The sequence below is a fragment of the Abramis brama genome (assembly GCF_963993115.1).
Source record: "Abramis brama genome assembly, chromosome: 18".
Classification (NCBI taxonomy): Eukaryota; Metazoa; Chordata; class Actinopteri; order Cypriniformes; family Leuciscidae; genus Abramis; species Abramis brama.
In genome coordinates this window covers 10,827,745-10,844,257 of record NC_139980.1, presented here as the reverse complement: position 1 = coordinate 10,844,257, position 16,513 = coordinate 10,827,745, and the positions used below count along the sequence as shown (strand labels likewise).

The following is a 16,513-nucleotide window of genomic DNA, read 5'->3' as shown; positions in this document are numbered from 1 at the left end:
ATGTGGATCATGGAGAAGAGTAAGAGATCTATCAGGTAGGTTTAACCCTACACTAACCAACCAAGAAGAGCATGTAAAGTCCTTATCTGTGCAAAGTAGGGTTTAGGGCAGAAGGAGTGAGAAGCACAAAAGAAAACCGAGGGGAATGAAAGTGAAGCACGGAAGAGATCAAAAGTAATTACAGTCACCCTATTATTCACATAATCTTCTTTGAATCAAGATAAAGGACAGCTTGAGGATACAAACTGGATTATACCTGACTTGAGTGGCAAAAAGACAATAAGAGCTCATATTACAAGCGAACTCAAGTCATTTCCATTTTAGCGTGGCTGACAACAGAACAAACAAATCTCAGATCCAAAATTGCTGAAGGTGTGTAGATGCAGCACAATTGGTTCAGAACGGAGCGAACAGGAGTGGCCTAGTGACATGCAGGGCCTCTGGAAATAAACGATGCAAAGTGAAGCCATTGTCTGATCCAAGTGAACCACACCACTCGGAGAATAGGACATTCAAACTGTCACACAGGCCCATTGTTACGGCCAAGCTGAGTGGGGTCCAATCTCACAAGGTCTGGCAGGAGCCGAAAGGCTCGTAGAGCATTGCCATGCTGCGATCTCTCTCGAGCCCCATTAACCAAGTGTTCATCCAATTCTGCAAAAGACAACAGAGATCCAAGTTGTGTGCAATACATTTCCGAATGCTGAGGTTTAGCACTGAGCTTGAGCACCTCAGCTGTGAATTTATATAAAGAGACAAATTTGAAGGTTTTATTTGTCACATAAATATCTGGCATGATGGTAGCTAAATGTTTTTAGTATTTTACAAATCTTTTGGTGAAAAGCATCTTCTGAAGTGCAGCAACCTTGCATTTAAGTTCTAGTTATTGGACTGTTACCATGTTCATATGCCAAAAGGAAGGATGGGAAGGGGACTAGAAAGTTTGAAGCAAACTGGTTTTGATGCATGACAAAAACGACAGAAAATACTTCAATGTTTATGACCCAACTTTGAGGAAGAAACACTGGGAGGGAAGCCAGAAATGTAGACTGCAGTGCAGACTATGTTTAGACCTGCATCAGATGTGGTTTGCAACAAGATTGCAGCAGTTAGAATATTTAAAAATGGATTTTATATATGGACATTATTATAAAACAACTCAACAAATTTCACTGCATTAATTCATAGGTGTTGTACACTACTGTTTTTTTTTAGTAAATACTTACTTTTATTCAGCAAGGATGCATTAAATTGACAGAACAGAACAGACATTTATAATGTTTCACAAGATTTGTATTTTTTAGATAAATGCTGTTTTTTTAAAGTTTCTTTTTATCAAAGAATCCTGGAAAATAAGTATCCTGGTTTAAATGATGAAGCACAACTGTTTTCAACATTGATAATAACATTTCTTTAGTTCCAATTCAGCATATTATTCCTTTGCCATCACAGGAATTAATCACATTTTAAAATATGAATATGAAATGAAAAGAGAAAACGGTTATTTTAAATTGTAATAATCTTTTATGACCTTTGACCCAATAAATGCAGCCTTGGTTGAGCAAAAGTGACTTTTTTCAAAAACATTATAAAATCTTACCAATTCCAAACTTTTGAGCGGTATAGTGTTTATAAATGGCAACACTGATCTGCATTGTGCATCAGAGTAACACAGTCTAGTGTGATGTGCAGTGCTGGTGTGGGGTAACCCCCAGCTGTCCCGGGACCACCCTTTTACCAGCGGAAACAATTACGACTCCCAGCTGTGTCTCAGCTTTCTACTCGTTAACAAACATGAGCTGTGGAGGAAACAGCAGCCGCAATCATCTGATTGGCTGGCTGGAGTAACCCTGCGCCAAACACCACACACACACACACACACACCCTTCACCTGCACCCAGGCACGTGGCTCTGCAAAAGAGGCGGTTTGTTTGTGGCACAGTCAGACAAAAGGGAACACATGCCACACACACCCACCCATGAATACCATAAACAGAAGGACAGAGCACGGCTTAACACACGTCTTGTTTATTATCCCTCAATGTCTTTGCCATTTCCAAGCCTGATCTCGAACTACATAAAGAAATGCTTCATTCACAATACAGCACAAAGAGAAAGTCAAACCTTTCACTCGTGTGGTTACTAAGGGTACACATCACATGAGTGACAGTCCTGTAAACCTGACTGGACTCAAGAGCCGTAGAGCCAAAACAAATGTACACTGTCAGTGATAAAATACAAATGAAATGAAGCACTGGAAGGCACTTATTCTCTTAAAACAGTCTGGTTTTATGCACTAAGGACAATTACTGAATGCTCACTGAGAGCTCAATAGACTTAATAATGGGAACTTTATCGCTAGACTCTATTTACCCGGAATTGTGTTCATTCAATCCCAGTCAATGTAACTCCTATTCCTAAATCACAAAGCTCTTTAAAAATTAAACATAACAAACAAATACATGTTTAAGTTCAACTTACAAAACCTAACAATCTACAATCTGAGACTTCATTTTAAGTTGTTTATTTAGTTCACCCAAAAATATTCTATCATCATTTACTCACCCTCATGTCATTCCAAACCTTGTATGACTTTCTTTTGTCTGTGGAACATAAACAAGAATATTTTGAAGAACGTTGGTTACCAAAACGTTTTGGTAACCGTTGCCTTATATTATATGGACCAAAATTTTTTTTAAAATATCTTCTTTTATGTTCCACACTAGAAATAAGGTCATGATGACAGAATTTTCATTCTTGGGTGAACTATCCATTTATACTTAAGTCTAAGCAGTTTGATCCTAACAGGGGTGGCATGTAACTTGTCATAATGTGCAGTTGCTAAGACCCCAGAGTTGGGTGATCCCCAAATCACAAGATGTTTCTCGTGAGGCTGAATTTATTGTCATAGTTATGATATCTGAATAAAATCAGGAAAGAATATTAATAGCAAAAGTTCAGGTTCACCTCAGTCTTAAAGGGATACCTAACATGACTAATACAACAATCTCAGTTACAATATCATAAAATGCAATCAAGGCTTTGTTTGTTAGGGAAATCATGCACAACTGTTGTTATTTAACTGTTGTTAAAACACCTTATATTAAGAGTCAAAGCAGGACCTCTACCCCATATGAGGGCACAATATGCTCAGTCTGAGAGGAAAACAAGTCGAGTCAAGTGTGGAAATCCATCACTCATGATGCCCCCGCAGTGCGCACAGGGTATATTGCCCTAGTAATAGAGAACCGGCCGAGACTGATGAAAATGTGGAGTGACATGGGCTTTCGAACTCAAGAGAACTGAATATGTGTACTCAGTACATGGTTGTCAGCTGATGGACAAATAAAAAAAGGCTTTTAGGTCTAGTTTGCACTTGAATGCATGATTAGTGAAAGACAGTGACCAAACAATAGACTGCAGCCTCATTTCCTCAATATCCATTATCAGCATTATCAGGAGGGATTGGAAGGATAGTCCACCCAAAAATGAAAATTCTCTCATCATTTACTCTCCCTCATGCCGTCCCAGATGTAGTATAACGTTACTTCAGATGAACACAAATATTTTTAGACAAAACAAATCTATGTGAGTCCATAATATAATATGCAAGGGTATAGTAACCCATAAGTTGATGCTTCAAAAAGCGATCACAATGATAACCTATATGACTCTATGATGAGTCCCATATATGATCTAAGCACATTGTATAGCTGAAGAAAAAAAAAGCATATATATCTGCATACCATGAGGATGAGGATTTTCATTTTTATAGAATATATATATATATATATATATATATATATATATATATATATAACTTCAAGTTCGTAATTATAACTCAGTGGTCCAGGGCCCAGTAGGGGGCCTCATGATTACTTAAAATTACTTAATATAAGTTACATTAAAATACTCTACCGTTATTCATTAAAATCTGCCATAAATAATGATGTAGAATATAAATAAAGAATTGCAAAAAGCTTTATGGCTTAAATGTTTTTTGTCTATAGCTAGACAATTAATGGCTCTGAAGAAGCACTGATGGTGAAACATTGTTGGGAAGCCGGTTACATGAACGCGCGCACACTGTGCTCTGTCTGGACTATCAAGCACAAGTGACATGACAAAAACCCAACCGGCGTCATTATTTAAGAGGAAAGAACATCACAAGCAAATAATATGCAAATCGTTCGTTTTAATCCTCGAAGCTAAGCAACGAAAAAAAAAATCAAGTAAAAGCACATGTAAAAGTGTGTGCAACTCTTTGTTTCGCATTAGTTTTAAAGATCTGCCGGTCTGTGCGATCAGCCATTGATTCCTATTACAGCTCCATCCCTGTCTTGTATGACACTGGGTCATTTGAATAAACGGTTTACCGTACATACAACCATCAGTCACCATTACCCTTCCGTACACTGATCGGACAGCGGTGATAATACGCATCTCGTGTCACAACATAATCCATAAGCACGCGCATATGCGCAATTTACACATTCATCAACAAAGTCCGCTGAAAGTCTGTTCTTACCTCGTATGTGGTTCTCATTATTCATTCAAACTCCACTGTTCTGTTTGGGTAGACTGGACATATGAATGCGCTTTATCTCAGCACTGCACAGACCCTATAGTCAGTTGACGTCATCATTTATTTCCACTCGACCAGAGCGAGCGAGTGCGCATGATCACACAAGGTAGATGTACTGATGTCTAACGGGAGATGTAGGCTATGGGTGATGTCAGGTACTACGAGTCAGATGAGTTTGGTTGGAGTGTGTAAACGTTTATAGTTTTCGTATGATTTATATATTCATAGGAAACACTTGAAAATGTAAAACTATAATGAATGATATCTTAATGGTCTCTATGACAATAAAATCAAACATTAAAAAAGCAAACTTTTTTATTTAAATCTTTTAAAAGTTACTGTTAGCAGTATTATTATATTATAATGTATTATAATATATAATATCAGATGCTAAAAAATAAATAAAAAAATGAAAGGCTATCTTTGTGATGTATAGCCTATATCAGAAAAAAACAGTACAAAAAAAGTAGGCTTACTTATAAATTTCATTAAACGTTTCCATTCCATTTCCAGTCATTGTTTACATCACTCTATGCTTAATCTTTTTAAGAAGTAGCATACAGGACGGTTATTGTCATAGCCAGTGAGGAAGACATGGTCAATGGGAAATAAATATTCAGATTAGGGTCAATCAGTATGGCCTTTCGATGATCGATTTTTTAACATTTATATTCTGAATATTTGGTTACATTCTTTAGGAGCATATTCTATGAGCAAAGGTCAGAAACAAGCTCTTTTTTGTCATTTGTTATTAAATTATGCCTCTCTTCTTTCCCTGGCTGTTTCTTAACTACAAGATTACCTTGTTTGCCATGGCTTTCCTTCCTGTTGCTCTGCCTCTTCCTTCACCATATTAAATTAAGGGGTGAAGTTGTGGGTATTTTCAACTGGAAGGGAGCTGTTGTTTCTCAGGGTCACAAGACACTACAGGGTGAATCACTGGATGCTGTAAGAAGATGGTCTCTCTCACATGCATTGTACAAAGCAGATGCTTGAGGCACTTTCATATCATTCACAGTTTGGTGTGTAAGTAATGTGACACTTTAAATAGTTTTTCTTATTTTCTGTGTTCTTTATGGCCAGAAGGATAATGGCTCCCAGACATGCAGGCACCCAGAGCTTCAACGCATCCCAGCCTTTGTGCATTCAGGACAGGATAAATCCATGAAGAAGACACGTGGGAGCCAGGGGTTTTCCACATATTAAAAGAAGGACACCGAGGAGACAGTGAATGTCTTCGGCTTTTTCTTAAAATACAAACATTAAAGGAGGGCCTTCATGAAAAGTTCAAGGAGAGATTTTTATCAGGTTAATGGTCTTTGATAATGAGTTGATGAAGTGAATCAGTCAGTTAGAGGCTATCATGTTTATTTGATTTATAAATCCCAGATCAGATCAAGCGTCATGGCTTGTGGACCTGGTTTCTCTTGAACAGCACATGAAGTATAAAAGGGAATGAAAAACAATGCATATGGAGATGGTAGAGTAAAAGTCAGAGTAAAGATGTAGAGTTTTTCTTGCTGATATTTTAGCATTATCATGTGGAATTTAGCCCTGAAAACCTCTGAAGTCCTAAAAAAAAACATCAAAATTACAAGAGAGTATTACTGATGTATTTTATGTCATAGAATAAAACAGGAAAATACTGTATATTGGGTATAGACGTTCAAACTCATATTTACAGTGGAATGGTTCAGAGTTCTGACTGAGAGGAGGAGGGATGGGACTAAATTTATGATTTCTTGGGAGCGGCTCCATTACCAAAAGTCAGCTGTTTAGGGCACTGCTTTAAATCGATGGATTGAATTGATGGATCTACATTTAAAGAGGATGTGTATCTTTTGTTGCCGTCCACTTGACAGTTCAGACCGCTGAGCAGCTGTGTTTACCTCCTTTAGTGGAATATAATATAGAGAGAAAGAAAAGACCTACCTGCCTTTAAATGGACCAGATCCCCCCTGAGGTTGTTCCAACAGTTAAGTGTTTCCCCATCAGCATCAAGCAGAGTCACACCGGGTCTCACGTTGGGTCTCAAAAGTCCGCGTTTGTCAAATCCCAGAAGAACTGAGGTCGAGAGGTCAAGAAGTTGTTGTAATAAATCACAATGTATTAGCAGTGACAGTTTAACATCATACACTGAATGATTTATGGCTTGTACTCTAGGTGGCATGACACTTTTGTAAGGTTTATTGGTCAAATCTTTGACTAAACACAAAACCAAAACTTTTACAACAGCGTGAGGCCTGGGAAATAGCTAATAACTCACAAACACCAGATGGGATTTGTTGATTCAGGTTTATTAAATTATGATGAGTTTAGTAATAGCCTGTAATCTTGAGGCAAATAATGTATTAGCTGTTCAGACAGCACTGTTGCCTCATTGTTCATTTTATTTAAATTATTAACAGAACTCGGCAGAATAGACATAGAATAAATATTACATGTCTCAAAGAATTGAGGCATGTTTATGTGAAACGAGCCGTGCTTCTGTCAGTAAAACTATTTCAGCAGACACATCTGTGCGGCAGAACACCTGTCTGAGAGATCAAAGAGCAGGATCTCACTACAGAACCAAAACCATCATTTCACAGCACTGTGGACAGGTGTTTGCGCACAGCAGAGACGAAGAAAAAAACAAGATTAGCGCACATAAATACTAGCATCAGGAACGCTGTGTTGAAATTGTGCTTACCACTATCACAAGCGCACCGGTCCTCCTTCCCTGCTACACTCCCTCACTCACACTCTGGACTACACTTCCCAGCATCCCTCCTGGTTCTCACCTGCCCTCATTCAGCCATCAACCACACCTGCTATTGGTCATCGACACATCAAGACACACATATAAGCTAACACCTCGCCTACCCTCACTTACCTGCATTCCCAAAGCTCCTGCGTTTCTCCTCTCCTCCTTAGTGTCTTCAGTTTGTTCATTTGTGTGAGTCAATAGATTACCAGTCTACTTACCGTCATCAAGAGGAGGTGTGTGCTATATTGGACAACACTTTACCATCACCTGCAATACAATCAGATCTATTACCATCTTCACAAACTGCTATATTCTGAATTGCTTGCCTGTTTTTACAATCTGCTGCAGTAAAGTTTATTGATATTTCCACCAGCCATCCATCTGAGTCTGATATTTCACAACCACGAGACAAGCCACTGTTAATTCCAAGGTGAAATTAAACTTGACCCATATTACTACTTTTATTTAATGTTCATTGCACTTATATAAAGAAGAAATATTTCCTTCTGTGTAATCGTTAATCATAAATAATAAAAGTTGCATGAAACAAACCTGACCCATATCACTCAAAATATGAGCTGATATTGTATGTTTACCACTGTAAATCAGAGTGACCACAGATTTTACTACTGTAGCTCAATATTTGAATTTTGTACATATTAATGAAACACGTCTGCAGTTAATTTACACTGTATATATATGTATAATACTATTTTACAAATATTATGTTTGAAAACCCATGAATTAAAGCAGTGATTGCCATAACGTGATTTAAAAACATCCAATCTCTTAAATGTAATTTTGTCTTTGCAAATATTGAGTTGTTGTGACCTGCTGGTAATCGGATATACAGTGTGTGGTTTTTTTTTGTTTGTTTTTTGCCAATGTCCAAAATAACTAGAGTCCAAGCTGAACAACCCAGTCTCATTGAACGTGGCATTTCATGTGTTTAAACCACACCTTGTGTTCTCAAAGAGTGTTGGACACATACTTAACATACCGTTCCATGTGTTGTATTTCTCCATGAACGTTTTAGTCTTGTGCAATAGCTTGTGTGAGAGGTCACTGATAAGAGGGTTTGTGGGAGACAGAGAGAGACCTTTCCACCTCTGCTGGACTGAGTTATCATTCACTCACCAATGAGGAGGACACTCATGTGTGTGTGTGTGTGTGTGTGTGTGTGTGTGTGTGTGTGTGTGTGTGTGTGTGTGTGTGTGTGTGTGTGTGTGTGTGTGTGTGTGTGTGCGCGCGCGTTTGGATTGGTGATCTGCATTCTGTCAGTTCTCAGGCTGAGCTGAGGATTTGGACTCATTTCTCGCATGTCTTAAAACAACTCTCTCCCTATTTCTTATCCCTTCACGGTTATCAAACTATATACTAAGCTGTAAAAATAATAATAATAATAATAATAATGCAAAAATAATTTCTTAATTGTGAATGACTTTAATTTATCTTTAAAAAGTGAAAGTATTAAACTACTTAAAGTAGCCTACTTGTATAATTTATAGTGAAAATGCAATACAATACATTATACATTAAATATTTATATAGTAACTAGAACATATCCAATTATCATTCATCATGCAGAGAATTTTGGAATTTTTTCACCTTAATTTTAAGAATATATATTTTTTTTTTTTAATGTACAATGGGATGTTTTGACACTTCTGTGTGTATTTACTGCATTATTTCTGTGTCATTTGTGTAAGCCTGGTGAGTTGTCTATATATATTGTTTATGTGTTTATGTTGATATAACATTATTAGTTAATTATATACTGTATATAATTGTGTAAAATATACAGGTGCCAAAAACATCCTGTGAAATATTATATTAATATTGTTATTTAATATATTTGTACAATTTCTTGTAAAATAACTGTGCACAACTCAATATTCACATCTGTCATATTACAATAAATTAAAGATGAATTAGGATTACACTTCTGTATTATTTCTCTGCTATAACTGTGATGTAACCTAATTGCATAACATCTACACTAATATTAGTCTCTCTGTTTATCCCGAGGTTTACCGCAGTCCGCCGGATCCAAGCCGTATCCAGATCTGATGAAGGACCTGTGCCTGGACACGACAACAACGCAGTCCTGAAGTGTCAACTAGGCTCTCCCCTGTGAAGGCTTCCTTCCCTTCCCTTTACCTCTGTACAGATAAAATGTTGTCAAAATGATTCCGGTTCACATGTATAAACGGAAGCGACAAATTATGAATTTTTAAAGCCAGACAAGTAATTTGGTGAGGTCAATTTGTAAAGAAAGACAACATGCTTGCACACATATAGGCTATATTCAAACGCGCATACTTATAGACTAAACATGTAATTTGCATGTGCACGCTGTCAGCGTTTTCACAGATTTGCGTTTTTGAAGTTTACACGGAGATGCTATTTTTTAGCTGGAGAGCATTAAGGGTTTTCTTTTAGAACGTTGTCATGTAAGCGGCCCCTAAGTTAATAACTAATGATCTTTGCAATGGAAGTGAATCAATCAATATGAACTTTAGCTGGACAATAACTTTATTCTAGAGCTGCTGTAAAGGCAAAACGATCTATGTGACTTAAATTTCTTATTATCACTGTAAAGCTGCTTTGAAATCTATTGTTAAAAGCGCTATATAAATGAAGGTGACTTGACTTGCACTATAGCAAAGAGTTTCTGCAGGATTTAATGCACTGCCCTGCATGCTTTCAAGGAGGGCTGGGGGGATTCGCAGCATGATTGTACAATTACAACTCACCAGACCATTTAGTTTTGCAGCCCAGGGCGCTTTCCGTGATTGAGGTGTGGCTGATTGCCGATGGGTGTAATGTGAATCTCTATGAGATGCACAACAAAGACACTGCCCTGTTCACCAGCTGCTGATCGCCCAGGCTGGTCATTCCTGGGAAATTGATGTTTCTAGGCGGTCCATGGCCTGGAATGCTCACAAATGCAGTTCAAGCCCTGCTGCTCCGTTATAGTGAGCTGCCATAGGAAAGGAGTGTTTTAAGCTCCATTATGAAACACAAATAGTAATGGTACTTTTAAAATTGTAATAATGAATCACAATATTACTGATTTAACTTTATTACTGATTTTTATTTTTTATTTTTTATCAAATAAATGCAGCCTTGGTGAGCATACGAGACTTATTAGCATTGTTGGGTAAGTTACTCTAAAAAAAGTAATTAATTACTAGCTACTAATTACATCTTCAATGGTGCTATTATATTACTGTACTAATTGATCTCTCTAAAAAGTAATGCATTGCTTATTACTAATTACTTTCTAAATCCCATTTCAACCTCGACCAATTGAACAATATAAGGATACATGAACCTGCTCTTTTAATTCTTTCAAATAAATTGCATAAAATTGCATCAATTTTTCTTGAACTGACTAAATTATTTAAAAGGAGAAGGTAATTTCATAATTACATCAGAAGTAGCTAACTATAATTAAATTGCAGAAAAAATTTCAAGGCAAAAGTGATTAAATTACTGTAATTAATGCATTACACCAAATACTGCTTATTAGGAGACACAAATATAAAAAAAATCTTACTGACCATAAACTTTTGAACAGTAGTGGATGTAATAAATTGATTTGCTCAAATATCAATTGTATTTTCTTATACTCTATACTATTTTGTTACACCTGAATTGACTTTCAGCAGTATCTCTTCAGATTTTTCCCTCAAATTCAACCCCCTCTTTACATATTAGTAAACCTCTGAGGCTCATGAAGATGGGGCCATCTGGAGGGATGGCCATGGACTGGTGGGGAAGCACATTTACTCTCTCCCTGCAGCTGTCGCTCTGCCCCACACCCCCTTGCTGGACATCCCACCCTGGAGAAATCATTCATCTGCCTTCTCCATCCCTCTGAAGCGCAACATTCAATGATGAGTACGGCCAGATTTGGTTACACCCAGCATATGGTTATTTTCATTTAAATCTCAAAAACAGATGCTTAATTGATGGAATTAATTGGAATAAATGTATAGAATGTTTGTACTCTCTAGCACACACTGGATCTTCCATTAAAGGGGACTTATTCTGCCAATTTTACAAGATGTAATATAAGTCTTAAGTGTACCCAGAATGTGTCTGTAAAGTTTCAGCTCAAAATACCCCACAGATCATTTATTATACCATGTATAATATGTGTTTGCTTTTTGTATCCTTAAAAGCAAATGAATTGCTGCTCCTCACACTGCTTTCCAGATACTCTGCTTGTTTTAAAGCCATATCATTCTAAACTTCTGATAAAATATTTTCTGAGCACACACATCTGAAGTATGAGCACAGCTGGATGTAAGACGGCGCATCCCGTGAGTATTAAACGAAGTTCTCTTTCATGTCTTATTGCACTTAAACTGTCAAATACACACAAGGTTATGTCAAAAGTTCACAAACACAGTCGGTTATGTCCGTAAACAGTAAGTAAAGAAATTGCATTTGTATATTAGATCTCTGTATTAAAGTGAAAGCAGCATAAAATACAGCACCTACTGCTATGCTTTTAATATGAATCAAACAGCAAACGAAAAACAGAAAATCACTCACTGCTCTTGACTGAATTAACTTTAGCAGCTTTAATAAGAATACATTTCTTACTTGAATGCTGTTGTTAAATGCTCTGGTGAGGAGATAAAAATAGCGGACTGTGTACAGCTCACTCAGGGCTCAAAGTCTGTCAGCAGGCATGGGTGGAGCCTAAGCATTTGTGACGTCGAAAAAGCTATCAGTCTGCAAATGGCTTGTTCTGAGACACTGCTGCTTATGATATATGGCGATTTAAAAAAAAAGGAGTGGGTGGATTTTTACCATTTTAGGGTGGTTGTGTACACACACTGCTGACACACATTTATGTTCAAACACCATGTAAAAGTGTAATTTGCATAATGGGTCCCCTTTAAGGAAAGTCCAATCCTTCCCGATGCCCAGTTCCCCACATACAAGATCTAGGGCCTATTTTAAAGATATAAGCACAAGGTCTAAAGAGAACAGCGCAAGTGCAGTTAGGGCGTGTCCGAATCCACTTTTGCTAGTTTAACAACAGGAAAAATGGTCGGTTGTCCCTATTCTCTTGTAGGGTATAGTAATGGGTGTGTTTTGGGCGTAATGTGCAATAAACCAATCAGAGTCTCATCTCCCATTCCCTTTAAAAAGCCAGTTGCGCTCGTGCCATGGTGCATTGCTATTTACATTGGCAGAATTTGCAAGCGGAAAGACTGAACGCTTCTCCAGAGAGGAAACGGATCTGCTCATGCTTAAAGCGTGCAAACAGACCATCTACGGGACAAGGCGGATTCCATCATATCTTGATGTACATAATAATCTTTTACATTGTAATCCTTTTACTTTTAATATTTGGCATGTTTGTGTGCTGCCCTGTGTATGTAATAAGCTGAGTGTACGTGCGTTGTGCACCCGCCTATAGGCGTATATTACTAATACGCCCTTTAAATAAAACAAACAAAAAAATATGGCGCAGTCTATTTCAGTTGCCTCAAAATAGCAACGCACCAACAATGTGCCTGAACACACATTGGTTTCAGACCAGCGCGCCCATGGGCACACAAATGGGCGCAAAATGTATTTGCTATTTAAACATGTGGCGAAGGACGTGAAAATGATAACTGCGTCAGGCTGAAACTAGCAAAAAAAACACTTGCATCGCGCCGCATTGCTCAGGGTGTATGACAGGGCCCCTAGACTTCCACACCTTCCACTGGAATGCATTTTTGTTTTTTACAAATAAATTACAAAAAGCATATGCTCACTTAACTTATTTATAAAGACAAATGTACATATTGGGAATAGTGCTATTCATTTCCAATGGAGATCTGAATATCTTAAGGAAAAGTTTTCCCAAAAATGAAAATTCTGTCATAATTTTATCACCCTCATGACATCCAAAACCTGTATGCTGTTATTTTTCCCCATGGAAAATAGTCCATGTTCTGGGGGGTTTTGTATTTTTTTGGAGCATGATGGCCCTTGGTCATTATGAACTATGACTGTAGGCCTATGGCAAGATCGCCATAATAATTATTCTAAAATAGTTGCGTTACACAGAAAAATACAGAATATGGGTTTGAAAAGGCATATAATGACATAAACATAATTTTGGAGAAAATTCTGCTTCTGAAGACCAGCTCGTGTTTCTAAGCAACTTCCTTTCCCTATCAAGCTGTAATGAATTATGCTTTATTGCACTCTTGTGGTCATATTGGGTACTGCATGACCTGGAATGTCTGTCACATACTGTAGCATGTTAAAGTGCTCCTATATTATGTTAAAGTTTAAACTTTTCATTTTTGGGTGAACTATCCCTTTAAGGACAAGTGGCAGCATGTTTACCATTAGGCTACTGTCACTTAAGACCGGCATGCATACACGCATATGACACGCACCCCATTTTCTCTCAAATATTTGCTTTCACTTTAGACAACCAACTGTGTTTATGTAAACCTTGTGTGTATTTGACAGTATTAACCAAATAAGACTCGAAAGATAACTTAGTCCAGTAACCAGGCGCTGTTTGAGAGGCCTTTAAGTGCATGTGTGCTCAGAAAAGCCCATGTTAGAACAGAGCATCAACACGCAAATGAAAATTGTAACCGGCAAGGCTTTAAAACACATGCAAATAATGAACTTTTGTGAATTGCAGTATCCCGTGAGTGTAACTCGACCGTGATGTGAATGTACGTCGCATTGTGCAGTATGTTGGGACGGAGGCGCCAGAACTACAACTGATAGAATGCACTGTATCACGACACTACGACATTTCTTCAAAAGCAGATCGTGGAGACATTTTAATCACCCACGATAAAAAATTGTGATATCGCACACCCCTACCTCATTGGTTCTTGTGGAAGCTCAAACGTGCTGCGTAACACGAGAATAAACCTCATTGGTGCTCACACGTCAAGCGTTTACCACAACTGATGTGTGAGTTGATAAATGTTTATGTGAATAAAAGCCAAAATTTGATCTGTTCATCAAAGCGATCAGGTCTCTTCAGAGAATTTGGACAAAACAGCTCAATCTATTCATATGGATTAGTTTCGCGATCTCTTTATGAACATTTTCAAGCCTCAAAGTTTCAGTTGCGTAGCAGTCAATGAAGGGACAGAAATATCTCAATTTCATTCTGAGATCTTCATTTGTGTTCCGAAGATGAACGAAAGTCTTACAGGTTTGAAATGACATAAGGGTAAGAAATTGATGACAGAATTTTCATTTTTGGGTGAACTAACCCTTTAAGTGAGTATGTAGCTATGGATTTATTTGGAAGAACCAAACTGGTGAGAGAGAGAGAGAGAGAGAGAGAGAGAGAGAGAGAGAGAGAGAGAGAGAGAGAGAGAATATTCCTATTTGTTTCAGAAAAGGGCAAGAGACTTAAAAATGTGTGGTGTTTTTTGTGTCTATTATCTACCAACTAAGTTATGGTTACACGATCTTTACAGATATGGAGGATTTAACCATCAATATCTTATCAATAATTAGCCTTTAACACCATGTGCGAGCTAGCCGAATTCCCATCGTTACAACGTTATGACTTCTTGATGGCAGCAGATTACTTTAAGTCAGTGGTTCTCAATTCCAGTCCTCGGGACCCCTTGCTCTGCACATTTTGTATGTCTCTCTTATCTGACACACTCAGTTCAGTTCATGGAGTCTCTCCAAATGAGCTGATGATCTGGTTCAGGTGTGTTAAATAAGGGAGACATACAAAATGTGCAGAGCAGTGGGTCCCGAGGACTGGAATTGAGAACCACTGCTTTAAGTATACAACTTTAAGTATTCTTTAATTTCATCTTGAACTAAATAAACAGTTAAAAACTGATTTCTAGTGAATATAGTGCGTCTGACTTTTCTCTGATGATTCGTTTGGTCTCCACATGATCTGAAAACATCTTATTTGCGAACTCTTGCTGTACATTTCTCCAACCACTAAGAGGCGCCATTTAGCAGCTACTGTTATAATTCAATCATTTACTCTTGTGCCCGGTTTCAGAGACTAAAATGCATGTTGTTTGAGTTGTCTTAACTAAAACTGAACTTCCTCTAACATATCTTAAAATGTGTCAGTGCCATTGTTTTGTCTCAAGATGCACACCAGTAATGTTTTTTTTTTTTTAAGGCACATTTATAAAAGCAACTTAAATGTTTTAATTAACTAAGGCCTATACTATTATGCCACTTTTAATATTTTATAATATACAATGCAATATAAAATATTTTAACGTTTACATATGGTGTTCATGTAGCATGCTGCTTTTTTTTTTTGGCCACATTATTAACTTAATGTCTTCCTTCCATTTTCATTTTACTTAGCTTATTTTCATGCTTTGTACTATGTCCACATTTGTAGACAGATCATAAGTTAATAGCTGTTTTTAGCTGTTTTGTCACAGCCCATGAAAACATTTATCTTATTATGCAGATGGCTACAATAGTTGAATACAATATCCAGGTTATTTGCGTAGGAAAATGAAGAGTCATTTAACCAACATAAGGATGTAATGAGGCTGGGTCAGTTAGATAATGTTATAACCATTGAAAAGGCTTGTATTACAAAGCTGACCATCTCTTCTTATGAACAAATGAGCAAATGCTACAAGCACAATTGATGAAAAGAAGGCTCAACAAATTTGTAATTGTACAGCCTGAATCTTAAAATTTTAGGGTGTTCCCTTGAGTCCTTGTTGATGTTCAGATGACAACAATTGTTGTACAGGCAAATGTAGATAACCGTATTGTATATTGTATAGTTTGTTGTTTGCATATGTGTTTAGACAGCATTCTTTCTTTTTTTCATGTATGAAGAATGATCACATTGTTAATATTTATTAACCGGAACCTCTTACTTCTATTTATAAAATATAGCTTTTAAATTAATACAATTTTATACTGTATTAAATATTACTGTATTTAATAATGTCGCTTAATTTCTTACACAGGAAAACTGACTAAGCACAGAAGATTTTAAAGTGATGCTCAAGATGTAGGTGCTTTTATTGTTATAAAAGTTTTTTATAATTATGCTAAATAAGATTGTTGTTCATGATCTATCAAATTTCTTCTAACCACTGCTCTGCCTGTTTTCATATGTCCTAAAATGAACATCAGGTTTCGCATTTGAAGACATAAATCAGTTTTCATGGTTT

The 16,513-nt window shown here is 37.1% G+C and overlaps 1 protein-coding gene across 2 annotated transcripts in view; it reads right to left on the bottom strand.

Moving 5' to 3' along the window:
• daam1b (dishevelled associated activator of morphogenesis 1b) overlaps positions 1-4,670 on the bottom strand; it is a 79,204-nt gene extending 74,534 nt beyond the window's left edge. For both annotated transcript variants that reach the window (XM_084091743.1, XM_084091746.1), the window contains exon 1: positions 4,529-4,670. The gene's annotated coding sequence lies outside the window, so the exon portion shown is untranslated. The remainder of the gene's footprint in view (positions 1-4,528) is intronic.
• Positions 4,671-16,513: the final 11,843 nt, after the last annotated feature.